Source organism: Schistocerca cancellata, chromosome 7 (genome assembly GCF_023864275.1).
Source record: "Schistocerca cancellata isolate TAMUIC-IGC-003103 chromosome 7, iqSchCanc2.1, whole genome shotgun sequence".
NCBI lineage: Eukaryota > Metazoa > Arthropoda > Insecta > Orthoptera > Acrididae > Schistocerca > Schistocerca cancellata.
The window spans coordinates 280,491,525-280,506,613 of record NC_064632.1 but is presented as its reverse complement, the minus strand read 5'-3'; the positions used below and the strand labels follow the sequence as shown (position 1 = coordinate 280,506,613).

Below are 15,089 nucleotides of genomic sequence, written 5' to 3'. Positions count from 1 at the left end.
CCTTAAATCCTGCGGCTACCCCGCGCGGCAACACCTGGCAAGCACAGATTGTAAGTTAATGTCTCGCCATATTACTATCAGCAATAAATTGTGTAGTGGTGACTGTGATAGAACTGACAGACTATTTCACGATACTATTAGGAAGCGTATGTTGGTAACGCCTAATAGACAGAAGAAGAAATTTAATAATTGGCAACCTAATTAGACGATTCGCAATTTAGACACTTCCCACACGGTTGTCAAATTATTCAGATATTCCTTATCTGACGATGAGAGATCTGTGCTTGCCGCGGGTGGAAATTTTACCATTAGTCAGCGAGTTGTGCCCACTTAAGAAATAATAGCAAATGCAGAAGAAGGCATTCGTAGCATGGACACGGCTACCGTTGAAGAAATCCGTACAGAGCTCAACGAGTATTGACTCGCGCAAAGCCTCCAAAAAGTGTGGGTGAGAGGAATGTCATAGAACTCGTGTATGGGGACGATACTGTTATCATTCTCTCCGCTGACAAGGGAAATGCAACCGTTGTTTTGAATGTGAGCGATTATCATAGAAAGATTAAAGACTTAATAGATCCACAAACATATAGGAAACTACGTAAAGACCCTACTGACAAAGTTCTTAGAACTGTTGTGCGGTTGGTAAAAATGTCCTCTATGAAACAGAGCGTCCAGAAAAGTCTGTTCAGTTGAGTTGCGCTACCACCAAGACTTTATGGGTTGTAGAAGGTGCACAAAGAACCTGACCCTCTAAGACCTATAGTGAGTGCTATTGATTCGCCCACCTATTCGACTGCCGAGTTGCGGATCGGATTCGTACATCAAGAATTCGTCACATTTTATCAGTAAATTAAACGGCATAGTGATTCAGTCGCAGGACACATTAGTTAGTTTTGATGTTGTATCACTATTTTCTATGGTTCCACTTAGTGAGATGTTTCAAAAGCTGAATAGGACTTTTCCTCCCGATATTGCAGAATTGTTTAAATATATCCTCACAAACACGTTTTTCAAATGAAACGATGAGTTATACGAGCAAACGGATGGCGTAGCTATGGGGAGCCCATTAAACCCAGTTATATCGAATTTCTTTACGGAAAAATTCGAGGAGTAGGCAGTGGAAACTGCTAACAAGAAACTGAATATTTGGTTCCGGTCGTGGATGATACGTTTGTTTTGTGGAGGCGTCGCAGAGAGAAAGTACGTCAACTTCTCATGTGATTAACTTCTCTTTTAAGAAAGTAGGTCGTTTTCGCGAACATCTCAACGGGTTTCATCCGGAGATTCAGTTTACCATGGAGGAAGGGATAGGTGGAAGATTATATTTTCATAGTATACTCGTTTTCAGGAAAACCCATGCACACAGACCGTTACCTACACCGTGATTCGAACCACCACCCACAACAAGGCGAAGCATTATAAAAACGTTGGCGGCCAGAGCAAAGAACATCTGCGAACCAGAAGTGCTTGACTCAGAAGCGAAACATATCCCCAATGTAGTGCTCAAGAATGGTTATTCGTCCGCTGAGGTAAAAAGAGCGTTAAGACCACCGTACCAAAATCATAACGATGCACAAGCACCCGTGAAATTGAAAGATTTCCTGCCTTTCATTAAGGACATTACTGATCGCATAGGAAAATTCTTCAAAAAACTGGAAAATTGTGGTAATCTACAAACCCAACCATAAGATATAGGATCACCTAAAATAGGCCAACCACTGAAAAAAGCAGAAACTTATAGGGGCTCCGTGTGGTTATGGGGATGTGTACGTGAGTACTACAAAGAGAACGGCCAGTTGTCCTTGTAGAAGATTGACAGATCGGCTGTTACGGAACGTGCTTTGCAGCAAGAAGACAACTATAGTCACTTTGACAGGACTCAACTACTGGTAGACACAAGCGGACATCATGAAAAGAGAGGCCGTAGAGATTGTAAAACACCTCAAGAATTTCAATAGGAATGAGGAGGGCGTGAAATTGAATGATATACGGATTCCGGTCTGAAGAAGATGTGTACCAGTCTTCCATCATAGCATATAACGGAACTTAATAATTTTTTCTTATTGATCATTGTATAGATAATTCGACTCTCATTAATGTAAAAAGTATTTAACACTGACTCTGGAAGATTATTATTATTTTAATTTTGTATGGAGAATTTAGATGGAGGCGGCGATCTTCACGACGGCGCTGCTCAACAACAGAGGTACGTGAATGTGTTCATTTCTTTCCCTTCGTGGCCGCCAAGGACAGTTTCAATATTTAGGCCTATTTGCCGCGACATTCAGAACCTGCAATCTTTCTTTTCATTTAATTACGAAGTCCGGTTATTTTCTTTCGGCCGGCCCCGGTGGCCGTGCGGTTCTAGGCGCTCCAGTCCGGAGCCGCGCTGCTGCCTTGGTCGCAGGTTCGAATCCTGCCTCGGGCATGGATGTGTGTGATGTCCTTAGGCTAGGTAGGTTTAAGTAGTTCTAAGTTCTAGGGGACTGATGAACACGAGCAGTTGAGTCCCATAGTGCTCAGAGCCATTTGAACCATTTTATTTTCTTTCACAGATTAATAAATGCATTTTAACCACAATTCTTTTTACCCAGGCCACGGCGAATGATAGTAGTTAGAACGTACGTGCCTCTATCCGATCGTACATTCGTTTACAATTGAGTGTGTACCAACGTAACTATACTTACGGCCCATTTCCTTTACAGTATTAATTCTTATTTTGAATCAATCACGCGCGAATGTACGTGCCCTCTTATTTTGTGTAGTCAGTCGGGTGTATTCCATGATAACGTTACTTTTAATATTCAGTGGCTTAGTTTCCAAAATTGACCTTTGCCTGTGTCGCAATGGCTCTTCACGCGAAATATTTAATACACGACAGTTATACTAACTTTCATTTCAAAATTACGACACCGGCTGACTAAGCTTTAACAATTTTACCGGGCGGATACAAGCAACAGCGGTCGAAGGCAGTCTACAACGGTCAGTTGCGCTCGGGTATTCGAAACATGTGACGTCACGCCGCTGCGCGGAAGCACGCGTCAACGGAATTTTGCTGCAGTCAGTAGCGAGCCAGGGTGTGAACCGAACATCAAAGATGCTATGATCTCCCTTGAAAATGTCTTCCGCAAATGGGGACGGAACGTTGGGTTCTAATGTGAAATCCATTGTTCCTTGTTTGTTCCTTGCAGTCGTCATAAAAATGCGAGGTGTCTGATGGATGACAAAAAAACAAACATTTTTCTTACATCATACTCACCCACTAAAAGAAAAATTAATGCGTCCAGACACTTTACTGTAACTGTTAGTTGTACTTAAACAGAACTGGAATGAAGTAAGAAATAGTCGAGGGTGCTCTGCATATTGTGTTGGATACCAGGCATACTTGATCAAATTCGTAAGACGTAGTGGTGCAAACTGACAATGCACAAATGACTGACGTTTAAAAGTACTATCGGAACTTATATTGTCCGACAATTTTAAAAAATGATTTACACCGTGGAAACGTTTCTTTACTCAGAAGCTGAATCAAATTATTAGTTACTAATGGTTCAAATGGCTCTGAGCACTATGGGACTTAGCAGCTGAGGTCATCAGTCCCCTAGATCTTAGAACTACTTAAACCTAACTAACCCAAGGACATCACACACATCCATGCCCGAGGCAGGATTCGAACCTGCGACCGTAGCGGTCGCGCGGTTCCAGACTGAAGCGCCTAGAAGCGCTCGGCCACCCAGGCCGTCGGTTACTAATGGAATTCGAATAACATTAGCAGTCCTTTTGTTATCCTCCTAAACAGAAAGGTCTCGTTACGTCCAGGCCAAAACATCTACATCTACATCCTACTCAAAAAGCCACCTAATCGTGTGGCGGAGGGTACTTTCGGTACCACTATCTCATCCCTCTAACCCTGTTCCACTCGCGAACAGTTCGTGGGAAGAATGAGTGTGGGTAAGCTACTGTACTGTTTCTAATTTCTCGAGTTTTCTCCTCGTGGTCAATAGGCAAGATGTACGTGGGGGAAATAATATGTTGTCCGACTCTTCCTGAGAACTGCTGTCCCGAAACTTCAGTGCACAACGCCCCTCTTGTAACGTCCGCCAGTGGAGTTTGTTTAGCATCTCCGTAACGCTCTCTCGGCAGCTAAACGATCCCGTGACGAAACACGCCGCTCTTCGTTGGATATTCTCTATCTCCTCTATCAGTCCTACATGGTAGGGATTCCAGATAGATCAACAATACTCAAGAATCGGGCGAACAAGCATCTTATAAGCCACTTCTTTCGTGGATGACTAACATTTCCTTAAAATTCTTCCGATAAATCTGAGTCTGGTATCTGCGTTTCCCACTATCTGTTTTACATTGTCATTCCACTTAAGGTCGCAGTGGATAGATATGTCTCGATATTTTACGGCAAACGCTGTCTCCAGCTGTTTGTCATCAATAGCGTAGCTGTACAGCAGTGGATTTCTTTCCCCATGTATGTGCAACTGCCAGAGTCTGCACCATCCATCAATTCTCCGCAGGTCGCTCTGCAAATTCTTACTATCTTCTGGCGTTGCTACTTGCGTACAGACAACTGCATAATCTGCGAGTAGCCTTAAAGCGCGTCCGACTCTTTCTACTAGATCATTTATATATATCGAAAACAGCAACGATCCAATCACACTTCCCTGTGGTACTCCGGATATGCATCTGTCGATTTATTTCCGTAAAGAGCGACGTGTTGAGTTCTATCTGCACGAAAGCATTGAATACAATCACAGATCTGCTCCGATACTCCGTAAGCTCGTTTTTTTTCCAATAAACGGCAATGCGGGACGGTGCCAAATGCCTTACTTATGTCAAGGAACACGGCACCAACCTGAGCGCCGCTGTCCACTGCGCTCTGGATCTCATGGAGAAACAGAGCGAGCTGAGTTTCGCAGGATCTCTGTGTTGCGGAATCCATGTTGATTTTTATGGAGGAGATGTGCATTTTCCAAAAAAGTCATAATTCTTGAGTATAAAACATGTTCCATAATTCTACGACAGATAGATGTCAACGATATAGGTCTATAATTGTGTGGATCTGTCTTACGGCCTTTCTTAAAAACGGAAATGACATTTGCTTTTTTTCAGTCGTTAGGTACCTTTCGTTGCTCAAGCGATCTACAATAAATTCTTGCTAGAAGGGGAGCAAGATCTCTCGCATAATCTTTATACCTTATGGTTATCTCGCCTGAAGCCTTTCCACTACTAAGCGATAGTATCAGCTTTTCAATTCCGCGATTGGTTATCTCAATATCTGCCATATCGATGATCGTATGACGATTGAAAGGAGGGACAGTGTTACGACCTTCCGCGGTGGAACAACTTCGGAAGACCGAATTCAGTATTTCGACCTTCTCTCTGTTGTCTTCTGTTTCAGTGCCGTTGTGGTCGCTGAGAGAATTAGATGATTTTGACTCATTTACTGATTTTACATACGACCTAAATCTCTTAGAGTTTTTACTCAGGTCGGTTGACAACATCTTACTTTCAGAATTATTGATCAGTTCTCCCATTGCTCTCCTTACGCTCGTTTTCGCTTAGTTCAGCTTTTGTTTGTCAGCTAGGATTTTACTTATCTTGAATCTGAGATGAAGTGCTCTTTGTTTACGCAGCGCTTTTGTAACACGGCTATTGAACCATGATGGATCTTTCCCATCCCTTAAAACCTTACTCGGAACATACTTGTCTAGGGCATATTGAACGATGCCTTTGATTTTTTCCCATTTGTTCTCCATATCTTCGTCCTCATCACCGAATATTTGATGCTGAATGCTGAGATATTCTGAAATTTGTATCGTGTCACCCTTGCTGAGCAAAAATATCTTCCTATCTTTCTTTACATTCCTTGTAGGACCCGTCGTCACGGATGCTGTCACAGCCTTACGATCACTAATAACTTCCTCTACGTTAACTGATTCGATTAGTTCAGGTCTGTTTGTTACCAGGAGGTCGAAGAAGTTGGTTCTCTAACTATCTGCTCAAGGTAATTTTCGAACAAGACATTCAGAACAATGCCACACGATTCCATGTCTCTGCCACTAGTTTTGACGACGTAACACTCCCCATCTATACCTGGCAAGTTGAAGTCACCTCCTATTACAACAGCATGATCAGAAAAATTACTAATGGTATTCTGCAAGTTCTGTCTGAAGCGCTCTACAACTACAGATTCTGACCTAGGTGGTCTATAGAAGCATCTGATCACCATTTTTCACCGTTTTTTGATACTCAATTGCACCCAGATTAATTCACATTCGGAATCCGTGATAACCTTGCTAGATTCTGTCTTATATTTTACTGCAACAAACACGCCACCACCATTGGCGACTAACCTATCCTTACGATAAACATTCCAACCTGAATTTAGGATTTCGTTGTCATTGACGTCTGGTTTCAACCAGCTTTCTGTCCCCAATACTATCTATCCGAACAGGCCTTGGAAAGCCAAACGATACCGACCGACCGCCGTGTCATCCTCAGCCCGCAGGCGTCACTGGATGACGATCTGGAGGGGCATATGGTCAGCATACCGCTTCGCTCTCCCGGCCGTATGTCAGTTTACGAGACTGGAGCCGCTACTTCTCAATCATGTAGCTCTGCCTCACAAGGGCTGAGTGCACCCCGCTTGCCAACAGCGCTCGGCACACCGGATGGTCGCCCATCCAAGTGCTAGCCCAGTCCGACAGCGCTTAAATTCGGTGATCTGACAGGAACCGGTGTTACCACTGCGGTAAGGCCGTTGGCTATAACCTTCAGCGATACTAATTCCGGGACCTTGCCTTGGATGCTCCTGCAGTTTACTAAAATCATATTAATCTTTTCTGTCTCCAGTCTGCGAGGACCAAGATTCTCTGAGGTCGCTGTGGCTGATCTAACAGGGAAATCGTCTTTGCTCCCAAGGGAGGAGTTCTCTAAGCTAAAAAAAGCCCCATGTGCACGCCACACGTATTCCGCTACACTAGCAGCCTCTTCCTGGTGTAGTGCACGCCTGATCTATTAAGGTGACAATTCTGCACCCGACAACGGCGGTCGAGTAATTCGCGTCAGATACCGTCGCAGAGTCATCTGAGCCTCTGGTTTAGACCGTCCACTCTTCTTCAAGCCAGAGGACTGTGATCAACGCTGGTTATGATGCTACAAATAGACAGCTTAGCCTGCACCCCGCGTGCGTTGCTAGTTGCCTTCACCAAATTAGCCGGTCTTTAAAGGAGCCTAGGATAGCCTCAGAACCCAAGTGGCAGGCGTCATTCGTGGCGACGTGTGCCACTAAATGCAGCCGGTTGCACCCAGTGCTCTCGATAGCCGCCGGCAGGGCCTCCTTCACATCACGGATGAGACCTCCGGGCAAACATAACGAATGCAGACTGGAATTCTTTCCCGCCTTGCCTGCTATCTCCCTGAGGGGCTCCACCACCCGCGTAACATTGCAGCTCCCCATAACTAGCATACTCACCCTCTGTACTTATCCGGACTGGGCAGGAAAATCAACCGCTGGCCCAACAGGAGAGGCACCCCGTGCTGTCTCAATCATCAACACGGGGTAGCACCTCGTACCTGTTGCTAAGACGTAGAGAGCCAGCTGCACGGCCTGTTGCCTCTTGCACCTTCCGCCCAGCGATACGCGGACCGACCACTGTCAGCCACCCACCCTGGAGTGAGGACGGACCGGTTACATGTTGCGTATCAGAAGCCGCAGCGACGTCCTGGTCACCAAGGGATTCCAGTGGCACCAAAGGTGTCGCAGGCCTCGTCACTGGCGCCCCGACGTCACCGCAACTTTGACCATTAGCTAGAAGCTTGTCGACGGTAGCCAACGCAGCTTCCAGCTGTTTACGGACAGCAGCCAACTCTCCTTGTATCCGCTCACAACAAGCACAGTCTCTAGCCATATCATACTGTGTATAAAATAGAGATAAGGTCTCAAATGGCGCTACTGAGCTTGAAAATATACCAAAGGAGAATAAAATGACACTAAAAGTTGCTGTGCAGATTTCTCACTGTACTCTGAGACCGCAAGCTACTCGTATTAACCAGAAATAAATTTCTCTATTAAAGTTGATGTATTTACAGATACCTGTTATTAGAAATCCAATTATACCCCAACAAAAGCAATGAATTTATTTCTGCAACTGGTAAGACGTTTCGGCTGTTATTTTGAAAAATATTCTCTCCCAGCTTTTCAGATTTTACTGCGTCGATTACAAGATTTTTGCAACTAAACATTCCTTTGTTTAAAATTTTTGTCCTGATTTCCCTTCAAGTTCCTGAAGACAGATATAAAGCTACGGAAACATTAATCTACCAATACTTATCACTGGTATTGTTGTGTACGAATCTGTCACAGCATTCATCGGCCGCACAAGCAACTGTTTTTTTTTTTTTTTGCTTGAAATAATAAAGTGTGTTGTTTACACGCAGTTTCTGAACGAAAACTGGTTTATACGCGGCATTTTAGGGTTAACAAGAAGATTCGTCTTCACGTCAGTTACGAATAGGTCTATAGTATTAGCTATGAATGACATCCCTGCAAGTTTACTTTAAATTAATTTCATAACTTTGCGACTATGTTTTCTGTATAATTTCCTGAATCTGTGCGACCAGCGGACCCCGTTTCACAGATCTTCCTCGGTAATAGTGCACTGACTCTCACGAGTAATTCCAAATCTTTCGAATAGTTTTTCTTTCGCACTTCTGTGTGTTTCATTTTGGCGCATATTTTGTACTTTTTGTAAATCTTTCTTCAATTTATACAATTTACATTCAGATTTTATGAAACGAAACCGACTTGGTACACTGCTTAACTTTAAGTGCTTTCTCCCTCCTTTGTTTAACGAAAAAGTTTACATCTCTCCTTTCTCACTGAACGCTGTTACTGTACATGATTCCTTCGAGCTTGGAAGCTATTATATTTTTGTTCTCGACTTTCATTTGCACAAGAATTATCATTCGAATCATAATTCACGGAATTGTCAGAGCTATTTCCCGCTTCTCCAAAAGTTTACATAATTTCTAACGAAATGTCGACATCATTCGAATTAATTTCCAAGAAACTAGCTCGTGAATAACACATATGTAGGTCATATGGAGAAGCAGGCGCTTTCGATTGCATACCACGTTACTCGTATTTCATCTTTGCAACATTACTGTTAAACTCTGGAACCTGCTCAAAGACAGGCGCTGTCAGCAGGTATGTAAGAAGAAAATACAAAGAAAATGAATTCAGATTCATCTCCATTGTTAATACTTACCGATACCGCAAAGGGAACTGCTGATTATTATGGATATTAACTGAGCTGCGAATTCTAGTGAGCAGTAATTGCGAACAATTGTGGGAGAGAAACTATCAATGGAATCTGAAATCCGCTTTAGAAATTACGACAGCGTCGTATCGCGTTACCCGTGTACCGGTGTGCCTACCGACTGCAAAGGATACGCGCCCGCCGTGTTGCGCGTGTGCTGGTCTGCTAGTACAGTTACGGCGGCAGCTGCGTGAACTTCCCCAGCCGTCTGGCCAGCTACAAATATGGCGATTTTCAGTACTTTAAAAAAAATACTTGCAGTGTGTCTTAGCAACTACAGAAATTGTGACATTGTGTTTTTCTCGGCGTGTTCTTCCCGAAAAAAAAATTCAGGGCAGGTTTCGACGCGTCGGATTGGACCGTTCCCTTGTCAGAAGGGACTCCCAGGCACATTGCATGCAAGCAGGCAAACTGAACTAGAGGAAATATTTCCTTTTTGCTAGTTTCCGTTTGACACGCCCATTTTTTATTTGCCAGATTCCCAGCGTATTTCTTCACCGGGAGTAAGTGTACAACTTGGTTTATACAGCTTAAGTAAACGATGTACCAGCGTAGCGAACTTGAGTGCTTTATCAGATTGCTACAGTGCCGATGGATGTTGTAGAAAGAGTCCAACAAGAGAGTGAATGCAGGCCGGTTATTAGACAGTTACTCACCAAATATTTTGATGATAGTTTTTGTCGATACACCCCCGAATGTATGCGTATATACTTTGGTCTCTGAACCTAAGAAATTACTCCGTAATCGTTCATTATGAGACCTCAATACCTACGCTAATTTGATCGTACTCGTTACTGTTCCAGGCTTGGGTTTTTTTATGAGTGTGCAAACGACGTCTTGGCTGTGTCGAAGCTCCACCACAGAATCGGAAACTCGTATTATTGCGCAGTCTCCCCAATGCTGTGACCCGAGAGTCCTGCACTCACGCTGAAAGCCGGTTGAGTCGCGACGTACTGCAGAATCCACCAGCTATTTACTGTCTTTAACAGACTGCTCATATGTTGTGTCCATACTCGTGCCTTGTGTCGCATCTGGCTGCGACATATGGCGCCGTACACAGTACATCTTCGAATGAGGTACCACTTCCCGCGATTTTGGGCCACTTATTTTATAATAAAAGCACAATGACTCCGGCAGAAAATTAATAACTTTTCATTATCCAATTAGGAAGCAGTATAAATTCACGTTCATTTATGGAATATGTGTATTAAAACCAAGTTTTGCTTTTACTATCAGATACGGAGCATAGTCCGTCAATTCACTGCTTTCGAGAGTGGTTTAATAAAAAATAGAGAAACGCTTCAGGTGTTCTATACGGCGTGTCCCAGGAGAATGGTCACTACTCAGGGATGTGGCAGGAACGATCATTCGGAACAAAGAAGTCTGGTAAACGTGGGTTCTATAATACATATATGGAGAGCCACGAACTCTTCTTCATCGTCGATACTGTGAAACAGATCTCTTCTACTACGAGCTCTTTGCTTTCCATATCCTGAGTGGTGATAGTATGGACCAAAACAAGGAAAAAAGTGCAGTAAATTCGGGCACTTGTTAATTTTCGCTTCTGAGAAACGCACCTCTTTTACTGAACAAGAGCTCGTAGCTTGTAAGGTGAGCATTTTAACAGGCTTTTTTGTTTCCAGTGATCGTTCCCGTCACATCTATGAATACTGACCACTCCTCCTGGGACACGCTGCTCTGTACAGTCACTCCCCCCCTCCCTCCCCCCCCCCCTCGCTCCCACCCACTTGCGTACGACGCACAGAACCTTCACAAAGCCGCAAAACTAAGAAAAGTCCTCTGTTTGGATGTTATTCAAGTCGTGCATCACAATGGCTTGAATGTCGCTTATATCGTCCAAGCGTTGACCCTTCATATGAATTTCTGTACTTTTTCGTTTTGTGATCGCTTTCTTTTGATAAAATCAAATCTCGTGATTTGTGATGATCTTTTTTCAGAAAATAATTGCCACGTTTTGCATTCCAATCAGTTCGTGTTAGGCGTACACATATCCTTGTTTTTGTTCGGGAGTCAAGGTGTGTAGGACAAACATAGCAAGTACTTTACTTCAAAACATTGTTAGGATTGTCTTGAGCACTTGATTTAGGTACGTTGCTCCACTGCGATCTGTCACAAAATAACGTTGACCTATTATGGCAGCACGTCCGCTGCTTAACACTGCCTGCTCACAACAGACTGACAGACTGCTAGAACGCACGTCTGTTGTTTACAACTGTTAGTTCAAGTTGCCACCGTAGTTAATATTCTGACGATGATTATACGACAGGAATGAAATCACTCTCGGAACATTTTGGACGGACACTGTGTTTCAACACCATAAACCTAAATATCTTTGACACATCTGTTTACGTGCACATGGAAATGTACACTTTTGAGTGCTATTCAAAAGTTTAACGTGAATTCCTGGTTTTACTGCAGCTTGAAGGAATTATGAGAAGGAGCACGGGGGCTTTGACGTCCCGTCGAGAGCTCGGTCATCAGAGACGGAGCACAAGCTCGGATTACGAAACGACAGGGAAGTAACTAAGCCGCACTCTCCTCAAAAGAACCACTCCGGCATTGCCTGGAGCGATGTAGGAAAATCACGGTAAACCTAAATCCGAACGGCCGGGTGGGGATATGAACCGTCACCCTCCACAATGCGAGCCTACTGCACTGTCGTGAAGAATACTGAAATCAGTCTGGTATTTAACACAACAGATTAATCATAGCACTACAATAAAACTCCACTGTCTTTCTGTTATCGTTTGTCAGTGGCTTTAAAGTTGTGAATTCGAATGATAGTTTATTTTACATCAAAGAATAAAAATGGTTCAAATGGCTCTGAGCACTATGGTCATCAGTCCCCTAGAACTACTTAAACCTAACCAACCTAAGGACATCACACAACACCCAGTCAATACGAGGCAGAGAAAACATCAAAGAATACTTTTCATACAAATGGGATCCGTTTCCGTGGTAGAAATTAAGAGACACACGTAAATGTAGACATGATATACTATCTACGAAATATTAAGGCAGCTTTCATATGGGTCGCATCATTATTCCTAAGGACGATAAAACGTGCAACTGGAACATGACTTCGTCCTTCTGTCCCAGTATCCATACAACGCTTTTTCAAATGGTTCAAATGGCTCTGAGCACTATGCGACTTAACTTCTGAGGTCATCAGTCGCCTAGAACTTAGAACTAATTAAACCTAACTAACCTAAGGACATCACAGACATCCATGCCCGAGGCAGGATTCGAACCTGTGACCGTAGCGGTCACGCGGTTCCAGACTGAAGCGCCTTTAACCGCACGGCCACACCGGCCGGCTAACGCTTTTTCAGAGTGACCGTTTTGTTCCGGGAACGCTTATGAACGTCCTTAGTCTGCAGTATGCTGATTGCCCCATAGTTAGCTCCCACGAACTCGCATAAGTGCGTCATCGTTTCTCATTCGTTCTTTCACAAGATGCGATTGCTCAGTCATATGACTGCGTCGTGTCTTCCACAGTCGGCGATCGTTGTTGACTTTCACTTTACTTCCGCCTAAACGCGCTGTTCAAAATTACGGACCGAATCAAGGATTTGCGTTAATTCGGTGCAAAGTACGAGTTGAATTCTGAAGACCCGGTGTGGATATGAGAACAATTTTACTACATTTGCTGTAATCTTTCTCCTAAAGGGTTAAAAAGCAACAAGTATAAATGAGAAGCGACACGTTTCACTATTGCGAAGTTGACTTACGGTATAGATTGGTAGAGGCCATCACACTGGAAAGTGTTACACATTATGTCGCATACCAGTTGGCCTCTATCTTTGTACAAGAATTTTAACAAACTAACGAAAAAAACCATTAATTGTCACGAACCTGTCCTGCGAAGCTTTTTTGACAGTGGTCAAGAGGAAGCTGTTAGAAGGATCTTGTTCAGACAGGCTTGGGATTGATTCTTTGCTTCATTCTCTTTACTCAAAAGTGAACACAGTGAATGACTGGATTAATAAGAAGTAGGGAAAAGTTAAGATAGTGGTTTTAATGCTTCATGTGATCTACATAGTCTCCTTCGACTTGAGTACAGCGCACAGCACGTTTGTACAACCAGGTGAAACAGTCACAAAAGTACTTCTTTGGGATCTTAAACTCGTGCGTCACATTGGCTTGAATGTCACTTACGTCGTTAAAGCGTTAGTCCTTCACGTAAACTTTAATTTGTGGGAAGTCGTTTTTTCTTCGAAACAAACTGCACTACAACTGCAGCGGTGTGCGCAGCCGCATTGTAGTTCTGCGAGGAAAAAACCCATCTTCCACTACTGCCAACAAATACTCTGAGAATCCTCTGGCACAGCCGATCCCTGACACCCAAATAATACATAGTCAGAGTGGTGGCGGTGGGAAAAAATTCCCTCTGGGTAATGCCGTGGGCGTCATAATAAGGCGATGAGCACTGTCTTCACTTCCGCGTTTGTCATTCGCACCTTCTTCGGTCTTGGCGAACCATTAGAGACCCATTCTGAACTTTGTCATTTTGCGATACGTCCGTATTGACAACCCGCAGCCTTGCTACTGGTAATGACTTTTCTTCACAAAAGAACTGTTCGCGCTTTGCATTTGAGTCAAGCCGCGGCAGGTGTCGTGGCGAAACAATCGCTGTATCATTGTGAGAGATACAGCGGCGAGCGAGTGTACCGGGACTTATTGCTACTAGCGCCACGTCATCATAACGCGCCTGCGCGAAGCAAACAGAGTATTGCACCACAATTCAAGAATGAAATTAAAAATTAGAATAGGTTTTCCAAACTTTGTCAGTACATGCTAAGTATATTAATATTACAACTGTTAAATTTCAGAATGATCAGTTGAATAAGTTTTGCTAAATATATAATTTTTTAAAAATAGTGACGGTAAATAATAAAACTAGGGGGCCAAAAATTGTTCAGAATATGCAAGTGTATGTCACAATCGCCGGCTTAGTTAGGTTTAAGTAGTTCAAAGTTCTAGGGGACTGATGACCACAGCAGTTAAGTCCCATAGTGCTCAGAGCCATTTGAACCATATGTCACAATCAAAAGTTACAAGTCTCAACTTGATTAGCGCAATATTTTGTTCAAAATCGGTGTTTGTACAAAAATTTGATGGCGCTAAATATTAGACTCACAAGGGGAGGCCATGACGTTAAGATCACAGATTAACTTCAAACTTTTTACACCTTTAGTGGGCCACTAAAACAACATATTGTGCGAGTAGTAAGGTGCACTGCTCTAACAATTCCGAGAAAATAGCAGGAGAAGTTTTATACTTCTATTATGTAACTAAGACCTGTGCAAAGCTGATGGTCGTAAGAAGTCATAGTGGTCAAGTGGGGCTGGCACGGTAGCTCCGCGTGTTCGGTCAGAGGGCTGCTTGTCCTCTGTAGTAGTAGTAGTAGTAAATAATAATAATAATAATAATAATAATAATAATAATAATAATAATAATAATAAAAATTAATAAAAACTAAGTAAATGAATCAACGACCAACTTGAACGGATGTCATGTAACGTCAGCCCAGACCAAACGCAACGAACAGTACTGAAAAAAAAAGAAAAAAATGGTTAGCGTTCGTGCACTGTAATCGGGTCGTGAACGAGGCGGCGGTTCGAATCTGCTTACTTCTGTTCTATATTTTTTTTCATCACAGGTCACATTACATAAATTGAATTTCATTTGAGAGGTAATATAATGAAAAAAACGCGTGCATTTTCATAAAGTTGT

The 15,089-nt window shown here is 43.2% G+C and overlaps 1 pseudogene; it reads right to left on the bottom strand.

The window, feature by feature from the left end:
- Nucleotides 1–6,659: 6,659 nt before the first annotated feature.
- Nucleotides 6,660–6,777, bottom strand: LOC126093015 (5S ribosomal RNA; annotated as a pseudogene).
- Between the last annotated feature and the right edge of the window lie 8,312 nt (nucleotides 6,778–15,089).